The 14,255-nt window shown below is 41.4% G+C and overlaps 1 protein-coding gene across 6 annotated transcripts in view; it reads right to left on the bottom strand.

Annotated features, from left to right (window-relative positions):
• The window catches only part of MCC (MCC regulator of WNT signaling pathway), a 338,297-nt gene that overhangs the window by 211,761 nt on the left and 112,281 nt on the right, over positions 1–14,255 (bottom strand). Inside the window, exon 1 of one of the 6 annotated variants that reach the window (XM_060201294.1) lies at positions 6,339–6,441. The exons of the other annotated variants lie outside the window; for them this stretch is intronic. The gene's annotated coding sequence lies outside the window, so the exon portion shown is untranslated. Of the gene's footprint in view, positions 1–6,338; positions 6,442–14,255 lie in introns of those variants that run through there. 6 annotated transcript variants of the gene reach the window in all.

Here is a 14,255-nt window from a genome sequence, read left to right on the forward strand (position 1 = left end):
TCCTCTACCTTTGAGCCTAAATGGTCAAATCTTACATGTTTTTCTGTATGTTAACCCCTCTGGGGGAAAGATCATTTCCATCCTCCAGATGTTGAAATGTTATCATATTTAAGAGTGAAACCTAATTCCCAAGGTTTTTGGGAAGCAGCTCAAGATGTAGCAAACTCTGCTCGATATGATCTCAGTTCTCTCTCTCTCTTTCTCTCTCCCTCCCCATAGGGGAAAGAGCTCAGGGCTTCACACATGCAAGGAACTACTGAGCAGTCTCAACAGCCCAATTTTTATACTCTATCATATATCAAATATACCAATTTTTATACTCTATATCAACTATACAGAGAAGGAGAGAAACAAAGGAGAGAGGAGGAGAGACACCAAAGCATTGCTCCACCATCCATAAAGTGGTGCTCCCCTAAGGACTGAACTCAGGGCCAAATATTCAATAAGGTGTGTGCACTTTATCTGCAGATTCATCACATGACTCTCACATCCGAGATTTCTCATTTGCTTCATTCATTTGGCACATCCCCATACATGAACCTCTCCTTTTGGTGACACTAATTAACCAGTCCAACTCTTCATTCCAGCTCCTCTGCTCTCCCTCAACCTAGTACCAGGTTATGGAAGAAGCACTGAGCGGAGGATCCTGCTATCAAGTTTTTCAACACACTAAGGGCAGGACCATAAGCTTCAGTGCCCAGAAGGCCAGGCAAGTGAGATGTGAGGGAAAAGGGTGAGGTGAGCATCAGGGTGCATGGTAAATGGGAGAGCACAGCCCTGTTCACCACTGGCAGCTGTTCTCAGCTCCAGCATTCATTATCAGATGGAAATGCAGGCTCCGTATCACTAGAAAATTTTGTAAGAAAAGAAAACAACAACAACGAAAACAGAAGGTATTTTAAGTGATATTTTAATGTGTACAGGCTACCTGTCAATGCTACTTAAGTTGTTATTTTGCTTGGGGGACCCCCATCTCTAGATATAAGGTGGGGCAGAGAGGCAGAAACGGGGGTGGGGGGTATCACATACTGAAGCCTTCTCAAATGTGCTAGAGGTTGGGATTGAACTTAGGTAGCACTCATGGCAAAGGTGAGCTATCTAAGTCTGGGATCTGTAATACAGATCACACACTGACCTTCTGAGCAACTACTAAGGTTGCTGTCCTTAAGGGAACAGGCAAAATGAAAACAAAATCTTTGCTACCAGGGGCGTCAACCCAAGGTCTAGACACAAAACACGTAAGTTTGGAAGCAGGAAACAGAAATGACAGTACAGTTTTGAAATGAACCTTAACCTTTCTAGGGTAATACAGGTCCCCATGGTAATACTGGTCACTATGACAGGTCTATGGCATAGAGTACTCATTCATTGGGCCCCTCTAGCACTCAGAAAACTGATGCCTCAGGCTGCTGAGCCAGTCTCTTTTATCTCCCTCTTTTCCTTTTTTTTTTTTAAATTATATTTATTTTTTTCTTGGATAGAAACAGCCAGAAATTGAGAGGAAGGGAGAGATGGGAGGGGGAGAGTCAGAGAGATACCTGCAGCTCTGCTTCACCACTTGTGAATCTTTCCCCATGCAGGTGGGGACTGGGGGCTTGAACCCAGATCCTTGAGCACTATAACATGGTCACTCAACCAGATATGCCACCACCTGACCTTTCCCACTCCATTTCTTTATCAGAAAAGAAAGGAAAACAGTGGCCTCTAGGAGTGACGGAGTCATCAGGCTGGCACAAAGCCCTAGCAACAACCCTTGTGGCAAGTAAATATTTTAATAAAAATAAATGGAGAGGGGGAAGAGAGAGAGGGAGCGAAAGGGTGGTCAAGCTGACAGTCAATATTTAATCAGGAAAAAGGATGGTGGGTGTTCTGTGACTTTTTCCTTCCTAAGATGTATAAACCTGCCATAAACAGGTCATAAACAGGTCTCCTGCCTTTGTAAAGAAGATTATTGACTCTTGCATGTTCTTTCCTGATGCACTTCTTTGAGTTTTGACCTGCAATGAATATAACATGAACTGAGAACCAAGATTAACCTAATTTTGTGCCTCTGGAGTTCAAAAGTAAATTTTATTTTTTATATTTATTTATTTTCCCTTTTTTTTTTTTTGTAAATTTTTTTAAATATTTATTTATCCCTTTTGTTGTCCTTGTTTTCTACTGTTGTAGTTATTGGTTGTTGATGTCGTTCGTTGTTGGATAGGACAGAGAGAAATGGAGAGAGGAGGGGAAGACAGAGAGGGGGAGAGAAAGACAGACACCTGCAGACCTGCTTCACCGCCTGTGAAGCGACTCCCCTGCAGGTGGGGAGCCGGGGGCTAGAACCGGGATCCTTCTGCCAGTCCTTGGGCTTCGCGCCACATGCGCGTAACCCGCTGCGCCACCGCCCGACTCCCCTATTTTCCCTTTTGTTGCCCCTTTTTTATTGTTGTTGTTACTGATAACATCATTGTTAGAACAGAGAGAAAAGGAGAGAGGAGGGGAAGACAGAGGGGGAGAAAAAGGCAGACAACTGCAGACCTGCTTCACCACTTGTTCCCTTGCAGGTGGGGAACCGGGGTCTCGAACAGGATGTTTACGCTGGTCCTTGAGCTTTGCGCCATGTGCGCTTAACCTGCTGAGCTACCGCCCTACTCCCGAAAAGTAAATTTTAGATCGCGACTGTACAGAATGGGAGTAGGGTCCACTCGATTCAATCCATGACACAGCATGCTGTAAAACATACTGTCAGATCTATAAGCGCGTTTGGTTTCTGCAAAGTGTCCTTCACCTGGAGGCCATGTGCCTGGAACAGGATGTGCTGAATTCCCTAAAACAGAACGTGTGTATTTTCTCCATTAACAAGCTTTGCAGCTTTCATTTGCAGGATAAACTTTTCTTTTTATTTATTTATTTTTTATTATCTTTATTGGATAGAGACAGCCAGAAATTAAGAAGAGAGGGGGAAACAGAGAAGGAGAGAGACACTTGCCGATCTACTTCACCACTGGCAAAGCTTTCCCCCTGAAGGTGGGGACCAGGGGCTTAAACCTGGGTCTTTGTGCATTGTAACATGAGCACTCAACCAGGTGCACCACCACCCAGGATTCATTTTTCTATAAGGAACTCAAGCTAGGATTCAAGAGGAAAGGGAGCAAAGACACACCTCTGTGTGTCAGAGACTGTCACAGGCACAGGAGCTCCAGGGAAATAGGGAGTGGCAGGGCCCTACATGATGCCCCAATGGCTAACGACTTCTTCAAGAAAGTGACCAATAACAGAGAAGGCTATGACAGCTTGTCCAGGCTGTCCCCATCTGTTAATTTGCACAGGAACAAATGATGCCATCAAAACCCTGAGGGATTCTAAAGATAATCCTGAATGAGAGGCATTTTCTTGACTTTTTCCACACCATCTTTAAAAGGAAAAAAAAAAAATAAACAAAGGATATCATTATAGAAACATGCATGAACATGTAAAACAGGATTTGCACTTACTTCTTTGGGTACAAACTGTAAAAGACAGCAGAGTGGTGATTCCTACTCAGAGAGGAAGGAGATGTCATGAGTGAGCAGTGGCAAAGAGAACTCCTACAATGGGCAAGTGAGTAAGATTTGATGTGGAATTGAAAAAGTGGGCAAGCTACACTTTTATTAGTGAATTAACGTTGCTTTACAAAAATCACAAGATTAACAGGGGTACAACTCTGCACCGTTCCCACCACCCTACACTGTAAGCTACTACAGTTCTCCCAAGGCTGAAGATATGGGTCAACTATTATTTATACAGCCATGTGCGTATATTTGTAGATATTTGGCCTTTTTTGGGGGGCGGAGGGGACCCATCTTCTCTTCCTTTCCAAGTCACAGAAACACCTATTACTACCCCCTCCCTTTTTCCTTCTCTCTCTGGTTCCCTAATGGAGTTGGGCAAACTATCTAGGTAAAATCTAGTGCCTATGAAATATTGTAGGTTACCAGAGAAGGGTTTCAAACCTAACATGGAAAATTAAAAGGAAGTTGGTATATCATAACCCTAGACTGTGGTGACTAGTCACCATGAACCTCAACTCTGAAGAAAAGGTGATCTGACACAAGTGGAACCTGGTAGAAGTGACATTCCAAGAAAAGAGAACTATTTTGCACATCCCAAGGTGTCCAGGAGAGACAGAAAAGTAGCTAAGTGTCAAGATGATGGGGAAAAGGAAAGAAAGAGGGAGGGGAAGGGGAGAAAGAGGAAAGGGGAGAAGGAATGACACTGAAATTTAGCATCCCACCCCACCATAAATCCAGAGTCCCAAGACAGATAATGACCTAATCCAAGTCTCCTTACAGGTGACTCATAACATCAAAGAGCCACTAAGTTTTGTTTTCCTTCCCAGTTGTGAATGTTGTTAAACAAACATTCTGTATTTCAGAGTCAGTGCATTTGACATTCTCCTTTTTTGGAACTTTACTAAACCTGAAAAGTAATATTTACACCATATCTAGATCACATGCCTACCTTTAAGTTTTAGTTGTTCCTTTACTTCAAAGTAAGTAATTTAGCTATGTAGGAAGGTAAGTTTAGTAAAGGTTTGTTAATGCTTAAAACACAGATTCCTCTCTGTTTCAATGAGGAAAGTAATTCTGCTGGAGGATAAGATTAAGCCAAGCAAGTTTTTACACTCCAGCTAATTGGGAGCAGGTGAGCCAGGAATGAAGTTGGGCCATGAGACAAGTTATCCTCATGCCAGCTAGGAAGAGGGCAACAGTAATGAGAGATAACGGCCCCCCCCCCTACACACACATACACCCTGTTCTCTTCTCTCTCTTCCAGTCTTTACTGGCTGCCCACACAGCTAATTAAACAGTCAATTAAACACAACCAACCAATTAAAATTCTTGAAACAATTAAAGAAAATTAAACCTTTGTTGCACCAAAGCAGGTTCTCCTTCTTCCTCAACCTTGCACAACCCCTATCTTCCATTACTACTTTTCCCCTTTCACCTAAATTACTGATCATCTGTCCTCTGTGGCATATACACTTCTGATTAACTGAATTGCATGTCCAGTTTTGCAAGAGGAAAAACCATAAGGAAGGATGGAGTAGAAACGAAAGTAAACAAAACTAAAGTGACCCCCAAATTCTACTTGAATGCACACAGACCTGCAGAGAATTCAAAGGGAAATGATTCCCTACAGGTTCCCTAAAGAAAAAAAAAAGGCTTGCTGGCCCAAGCATCTGTTTTAGTCATCGAAACTTGTCAAAATCAATTCTCCAGGATCAATAATCTATATTGCAGTAATTCCATCATTCTGAGTTTACTTCAAAAGATTTGCTCAAGTCACCGTCATTTTTTAGTCTTTCTTGACATACATATAACAAGGGGTCTCTATAGACTCATCTCTGCAGCTCCTTTATTGGATATGTTCATTAACCATCAACTAGATATGCTTACAACATAAGTGGTGGGGAAACGGACACTCATGCCTCATCTATCTAGCAAGCAATGTTCATGCATACATACATAAAGGATCAGGGGATTAAGGCTGGGAAATCTGAAGGCAAAGAAAGCAAGTCTTCCAGAGTCGGGCAGTAGCACAGCGGGTTAAGCGCGCATGGCACAAAGCGCAAGGACTGGCATAAGGATCCCGGTTCGAGCCCCTGGCTCCCCACCTGCAAGGGAGTCACTTCACAGGTGGTGAAGCAGGTCTGCAGGTGTCTTTCTTTCTCTCCCCCTCTCTGTCTTCCCTTCCTCTCTCCATTTCTCTGTCTTATCCAACAACGACAATATCAACAACAACAATAAAACAACAAAGGCAACAAAAGGGAATAAATATTTTTTAAAAGATTTCTATTTAAAAAAAAGAGTTTTCTCTTAGAGATCCAAGATACAACTCATTAGATTTTATGACTTCTGTCCCAGTTGCATGGCCCTCCCCAGATGTTTTCTACTTCTAATCTTCCAATCTCAGTGCAGAGAGAAATGCACCATTTTTTTGTACTTTTTTTTTAAATGGTACAAAGGCTTAGACTCTGCCTGTATAGTGAAAGAGTAGTGACATAGCAGATCCTCAGCCCTGTTTTACTCACTTATGTCAACAATGCCCAGACTCTATGCCCAGACTAAATGTGACTTTGAATTCTGTCCAATCTGGAGAAATAGTGTTTGACCTCTGGCTGCTAGTCAAGCATACATAATTTTGTGTCTTCTCTTCCAGAACTTCTGAGTCATTTTGGAGATATTCATGTTAGGAAGTCTGTGTAGAAACACCCCCACCTAGGACCAAAGTGGGTCCTTACTTTACCCCCATCAAGATCTGCTCTACTTGGAACTCCTTGTTATGGGAGAACTGACCTAGAATAAGGCCCCTACCTTGTGAAGTGTTGCTATCCACCTTGTCCCTGTGGAGGAAAGACTTGATTAATCCAGAGGAATGGTGTGGTAGCTGTGCTGGGCTGGTCTTGCTTCACCAGCGGTAGCCTTTTAATGAACTCAGCAGTATCCCCTCCCACTACACACACCCATCCTACCCCTCTCCATTGCAGTGAAGCCCATGTGACAGCACGGTGTCTCCACTGAGACATCAATAAGAGCTTTTAAAAAAAAAAAAAAAAAGCTTTCAGCACCGACCCAGACCAGATTACTCAGTTTCACAACCACTTTGCTGACCTTCCCTGGGGGCCAAAGAATACTCCCTTGGTGCATACTATTTACAGAAGAGTCGACAAAAGCTAAATCTCTGGGTGTGATGATTTCACTTCTAAAGTTTGTGGCTTTAAGCAACTTAGCAACCAACAACTAACTACTCAACCTAGTGATGTGCAAACCACTGGGATAAGACGATGACATTGGGTTTCACAGATACAGCAATAAAAATCATTCTTGGGCTCACAATCAATCACTCTTGTATGCACCACTGCTATCACTTAGTCAAGAGTTTACAAATAAGGCCTGCATCTTGAATGACAGGTTAAGACCAGCTAGGACATAACATGTGCAAAGTAAGGATCTGCTATTTGGTTTCTTTGCCACAGATCAAAGGAAAGCAGCATGGCACTTTCTTCTCAGATTAGACTGAATTATGTGTGTTGTGTCTGGGTTTGGTGTACTGAACCAGAGCAAAGGACTCTCTGGAGCAGGAGGACAGAGACAGGGTGAAGAGAGTTTTGGAGTCCTGGTGCATAATGGTAGAAAAGGTACTGTAAATCATTATCCCCTCCCCAATAAAATGATGGGGGGGGAAGACATATAGTGTTGAACTCTCAAGCATGAGGTTCCAAGTTCAATCCCTAGCATCACATATGCCAGAGTGATGCCCTGAGTATCTCTCTCATTTATGAAATAAATAAGTCATAAAAAACCCCTCAATTTGATTCTTAGCCAAGTCTGTCTTGATGGATTTGTAACACAGGTAAATTAAACTATACCTGTGAGAAGGTGCCAGGAAATCAAACTGAGCACAAACTAATCTCCACTTTCCCATCCTTCCCAGCAATTTTTATTCTGACAGCTGGCACAAGTAGAGAATGCTGGTCTCTAGCCATAGCCTTTTTGAGCAGACACAGATACGCACATGCACATACACACATGAAGAAGAAAAATGAGGGTATAGCCTACAAACCTTGCCAGGATGATAACTGGGAGTTCCCAGAGAGCCACTAAGTATGGAGGGATGGTCTGGAGGTTTTGTGAGGGAAGTTTTGTGCACATTTGGGTATGAACAGAAATGTGAGACCATATACAAAATCATCACAAAAGATTTTCCCCCAGCACTCACTCTTAGGTTTTGAAGCCATCTGGACAGATGAGGCCTCTTGCAAAGCTGTCTTTCTTAGAGAAGCTCCAATTATCGATTTTGAAAATAGAGGCCTGCAGTTCTAAAACTATAACAATAGTTATTCAAAATGCAACCTTTTCCCCTTGGAAATGTGTTAACATTTTAAAAATATGCACCAAATTAAAATAATTACATTTAGTATTTAATTAGCTTGATGTCGATTGTCCTATCTTTGTTCAAACCTGTTGGGCAGATTGGAAGATGATGAGTGAAGATTGCATAAAGGAAACACCAGGGAAGGAGAGAGAGACCTGTGGGCTGCAGAAGCTGTGTTTTGGGCAGGAAAACATGGGGAGGAAAGCACAGTTATCAGGAAACTGCATGAAATTAAGCACAGTAAATTCACTCCATGGTGGCTGGGTCTCTCCCACAATTCTGCTTACCAGAGGGGAGGGTCATTCCAACAACTTTTTGATGATAAAAATTTTGAAATTTGTCAGAGATGAAGCCAATTCAAGGTGGATTGAAATGGAATCCATTTCCAAGTCTTCACTTTTAACAACTGATAAACAGCATATACTCAATATCAGAGACAATACATAACTGCCTCGAATGAAGAGGGAAACTGTGCCTTTCTCTTGAACACTTAATGCTAGAGCAGAGAGCTTGGAGTGATTTATGTTTCCCAGCCTAGGTGAAAGAAACAGACAGTTCCAATACTGGTCCAGGTCTTTATTTTTCTCTTGAACACTGTGTCTTACTAACACTTTCCTCAGTAAGGCTCTAAAACATGACATAATTTCTGTTGGTGAGGTAAGGGTACCATTGAAAGCTTTCTTTTTTTTTTTTATTTTTTATTTAAGAAAGGATTAATTAACAAAACCATAGGGTAGGAGGGGTACAGTTCCACACAATTCCCACCACCCATTCTCCATATCCCACCCCCTCCCCTGATAGCTTTCCCATTCTCTATCCCTCTGGGAGCATGGACCCAGGGTCATTGTGGGTTGCAGAAGGTAGAAGGTCTGGCTTCTGTAATTGCTTCCCCACTGAACATGGGCATCAACACCCATTGAAAGCTTTCATAGGGAATAAAACTCAGCTGGTAGAGTGAAAATACAGGTCCTACAAGCCAGGAAGGTGAGTTTGAGATTTAGAATAATTAATAAAGCTTTGAGTTTAACTACAGAGGTCCCAGCTCCTGGGCTATAATCCAAGCATTTATCTGTGCTGCTAACTTCCTTAACAGGACTGACCTGTTGCCTCACAGTCAGGAAGGTAGACTACACAGGGTGAACAAAACAAAGTCTTGGCCTAGCTCTACCATACACCTCCTCACTTTCTCCTCCTCTTCTACGTCCACTTGTAGCATACAGGTAGTCATCCTACTCTGTATACCTGCTGGTAGTGACAAGACCTTAAAGAATGTGCCTAAAAATAAATATTATGAAACTTAAGATGCTATCAGAGAGAACATTCTTATGAAGATTTTATTCAGTAGAGACTGTAAATTTAAATCAATCTTTCTTTCTCTCAGAGCTGTGGCTTTGCCCTTGTGCTTATTTCAGTACTCTAGGCTGCTTTTTCAGGTAGACAGACAGATATATAGGTAGGTAGACCAACTAGTAGGGCCAGGACTCAAACCTAAGCCACACAAATTGTAAGGTACATGCTCTACCCAGTGAGTTACCTCTCTGGTCCAGTGTGAATAGTTCTAAGGTAGAAAGTGTTAAAGAACAATAAGGTGGGGAAAGGCAAAGGGGAGTTGGGGGTCTCGTGCCCTATAGTGGAGAAGGTGCAGGCTGAGATGTGGCAACACCTATCTTGAGATGAAGAACTGCACCCACATGACAACAACCATATAAATCAAGATTTCCTTAATAAAGTGATTAAAAAAACATCTTCATATCCACCACAGAAAAATTTCTGCTTTGCTTTAGATAAAAGAACCAAAGTTTTCAAATCAATGGATTAGTACTGAATTTGTAGAGGAAATCCTGGGGGTTTACAGAGCATTCTCTCAAGTAAGACTATTAAACCAATGCTGAAGGTGTTGATAAAGGGACCCAAGTGAACTAGATGTACAGATTAACAACCAGACAAGCAATTCTGTCGGATTGCCCTGCCAAGCCCAGGTTTAGAATTACTCTGAGCTCTAGTAACTCAATGCAAATGTCTCATGTTATAGGTAGGGAAGCTGAGGCCTAGTAGGAAGACAAAATCACTTCCATGAAAGGAGCTCTTCTAAGTATTCTGGTTTCTAAAATTTCCATCCAGTGTGTAGCAACTTAATCACCTCTTCTCACTCCCCCCCCCAAAAAAAAAACTGGAATGCTTCTCTTCATCTAACTGGGCTCCCTATTGCATAACTATTTGCCAATATATATGTGTGTGTGTGTGTATGTATATATACAATATATATATAATATAATATATATAATATATATTATATTATATTATATTATATATATATATATATATATATATATATTGTAAGACCTTAAAATGATATTAGATAAAGATAGAAACAGGTTAGGGATATTGATCGACCTGCTCATGTCCAGCAGAGAAGCAATTATAGAAGAAGGAACTCCCACTGTCTGTACACTATAAAGAATTTTAGTCTATATTCCCAGGTGGGTAAATGTTAAGGGAAGATGACCAAAGGGCTCTGAACTCTAGATCCATCAAAACTATGAGGTGGTGGGAGGATGGAGCAAGGCGCTCAGAAGTAGTAGGTGTGACTTAGAAAGGAAGAGAAGGCAGGACCATAGAAAAATGGGCATAATGATGCCGACCAGACTTCCCTGGACAGACAACCCCACCAATATGTCCTGGAGCTCTGCTTCCCCAGAGCCCTTCCCCACTAGGGAAAGAGGAAGACAGTATGGATTGACCTGTCAACGCCCATGTTCAGCAGGGAAGCAATTACAGAAGCCAGACCTTCAACCTTCTGCATCCCACAATGACCTTGGGTCCATATTCCCAGAGGGGTAAAGAATAGGAAAACTATCAGGGGAGGGGATGGAATACGGAGGTCTGGTGGTGGGAATTGTGTGAAGTTGTACCCCTCTTATCCTATGGTTTAGTCAATGTTTCCTTTTTATAAATAAAAAATTTGGTATATATACATATATATTTACAAAAACAATAGTCAATCCATATCTGTGATCTTTGGGAGAACTAATGCAGTTTCCAATGGAGGGAATAGAAACACAGAACTCTGGTGGTGGGAAAGGTATGGAATTATACCTCTGTTATAATTTTGTAAATCAATACTAAACCACTAATAATTTTTTAATCATAGAGCATTTCTCCCCCTCATGTGATTAAAAATCTTTGCCCCCTTATCCTTTCTGTACCTTAATTATTTTCTAAATAACTTCTGAGAAGTGGTGCAACAGATAAAGTGTTAGACCCTCAAGCATGAGGTCCCAAGTTCAGTCCTCAACATCGCACATGCCAGAGTGATCTACTGGTGTTCTCCTTCTCTCCCGCCCCTCTTTCTCTCTCTCTTGTATTTAAGCACATAGATAAATCTTTTAAAAATCATTTACATATCTCATGTGCTTTGAGTAACCCTAACTTTGAACTGCTTTGAATTTGCAAAATGGGTACATAAAATAATTCATTTATGAATTGTTGAGGAACATTTTTATACTTATGATTTCTATAGATATTTTCTCATTTGATGATTACAATGTTCTGCGATGCACATACACACATATAACTATCTATATTCAGACACGCTGAGCATATATAAAGAAATATGCATGTATATCACATCTTTATATTGATGCAGTGGTCCTGAAACCTCACCTCTCCAGATCTCTACCCCACTAGGGAAAGATAGAAATAGGCTGGGGGTATGGATTGACCTGCCAATGCCCATGTTCAGTGGAGAAGCAAATACAGAAGCCAGAAGCCCTACTTTCTGCACCCCAAAACCAATTTTGAGCTATACCTCCAGTGGGGGAGAAATGAGAGGAAGAAGAGGATAAAAGGGCTCTGAACTCTAGCTCCATCAGGACCCAAAAAAGAGGAGGAAAAAAGGAGGAACATAAGGATGTACAAATAGGGTCATGAATGGCTTGGAGGGGAAATCTAGATAGATAGAAATCTAGATAGTTGTAGAGATGACAGTTAACCCATGTTGGCAACCTTAGGAGAATTTACATTGGCTTGCAGTGAAGGGATTGGGAATTCAGAACTCTGGGGGTGGGAACAGTGTGGAATTATACCCCTGTTGACATGTAATTTTGTCAATCAATATTAAATTACTAATTAAAAAAAAAGAATTACAGAGGTCTCTACTACATCTAAGGCAAGATCACTAATAGCATGTCCCAAAAAATGCAGATATGGGTTTCTGTTTATTTATTTATTTCACACCATGGCTATCACTGGGGTATGGTTCTTATACAATGTATCCAATGCTCCTAGCAGCCTTTCTCCCACTCCTTTTCCCCCTTGTTTTTTGGCTAGAGACAGAGAAACAAAGGAGAAGGCGGAAATGAAGAGACAACTGCAACACTGCTTCACCATTCAAGAAGCTTCCCTTCCTGCAAACGGGGACCAGAGACTTGAACCTAGGTCTTTGATCATGGTAATATGTGTGCTCTGCCAGGTGTTCCATTCATTGCCCACTTTCCCAGGCATGGCCTTTCTTTCTTTTTTAATTTTTATTTATAAAAAGGAAATACTGACAAAAAACATTGGATAAGAGGGGTACAATTCTACACAATTCCCACCACCAGAACTCCATATCCTATCACCTCCCCTGATAGCCTTCCAATTCTGTTTCTCTCTCTCTCTCTCTCTCTCTCTCTCTCTCTCTCTCCCTCCCTCCCTCCCTCCCTCATAGCTTTCCTATTTTCTCTCTCTCTCTCTCTCATTGATTTAATAAAGATCAACAAGACCATAGGATAAGAAGGGTACAATTCCACACAATTCCCACCACTAAAGTTCTATATCCCATCTCCTCCACTAGAAGATTTCCTCTTCTTTATCCCTCTGGCAGAAGGTGGGAGGTCTGGCTTCTGTAATTGCTTCTCTGCTGGGCATGGGCATTGGTAGGTTGATCCATACCCCCAGCCTGTTTCTATCTTTCCCTAGTGGGGCAGGGGTCTGGAGAGATGGGGTTCCAGGGTACATTGGTAAGGTTATCTGCCTAGGTTAAGTCAGATTGGTGTCATGGTAGCTTCTGCAACTTGGTGGCTGAAAAGCGCTAATATATAAAGCAGAACAAATTGTTTAAGAATCAGGAAGCTAAAAGTAAGAATATAGCAGATGATATTTGAGGTATCCATTTAGGAAAAAGTTAGGAAGTCTATTTTAGGTATGTTCCAAGGGGCCCATGACTTCACTAATTTTTGTCTGAGCCTGATAGCTAACATACAGTTGGACTAAAGATATTGTCTGGGGATATGGTGTCAAAGTTGGAAATAGGACTAGAAAGCTGGATTAGGGAAGAGAGTAGCTCCCAAATATAGAAAAAGTATATAAATACCATTAACTATAAACCCCATCAATCTGATCTGGGGCCTATGTTCAGCACAGGAGCCTGTATAACCTCTGCATCCCTGTAAGTCTAAACTCAAATTCCGTGATCAGAGCTAGGAATATTCTAGGCTGTACTCATTTCAGGACCCATTTTCTCGAGTGGCAGAATATATTGACCCAGCTTCACTTCAGAGAGTGGGGCAATTTCTACTACTGTTATTTTACATTGAGGTTAAGATCCTGTAGAGGCCCACAAAAGGGTCCACAATACTGTTCCTGTTGGAGATGGCCAGTGATGGTGGAGAGAGGGATTTGTTAGAGGTCTATGCCCATAATCTATGGAGGAATCCCAGGATTCTTTGACTAGGGCCCCAGATGATGGGTGGCCTGGTAGTAACCAAAAGAGCCATCATTAAAGTACAGGCATGGGTTTCTTAATGTCCTTTTATGTTATAACTCACTATAAACATCATAGGTCTGACACAGAGGTCAGATCTTACAACTGCTAGGGGTTGTAGAAGATACAGAGTTATCTTGTACTGGTCTAATTTCTTTCAAGAACAGATTCTAAGATATTTTAAGAAGTTTATTGATGAAGACATTCTTAAATTACCTTTCCTAAATAATATCTTTTATATCCAGGGTTTTTAAAAGAAGCAACATATCCAAAAGGGCATGATTTCATTCCATATCAAGGGTTTGGTTCCCCTTGACAATATCTTATATCCCAAGACTCTGTTCTAAGCAATTCATTAATTCACAGCACTCAATTCAATCTGATGTTAGGGAATATTTGACATGTTTACCTAAAGTCATAAAGAACAGACTTGTTAATATGCTTCAGAAGTAGAGGGAGTACAGTTTCAAACAATATCTTCATTCCCAAATGTTATTGTTCCAATTGTCATATACCAGTGGCTTCCCAATAAGTTATGATCTGTGGAAGCCACACAACAAAACATCAGAATGTGCCTAAGGCAATTCCACTCAGCTTCTCCAAAGAAAGCCTA

The sequence above is a fragment of the Erinaceus europaeus genome, chromosome 11 (genome assembly GCF_950295315.1).
Source record: "Erinaceus europaeus chromosome 11, mEriEur2.1, whole genome shotgun sequence".
In the NCBI taxonomy this organism is placed as follows: Eukaryota; Metazoa; Chordata; class Mammalia; order Eulipotyphla; family Erinaceidae; genus Erinaceus; species Erinaceus europaeus.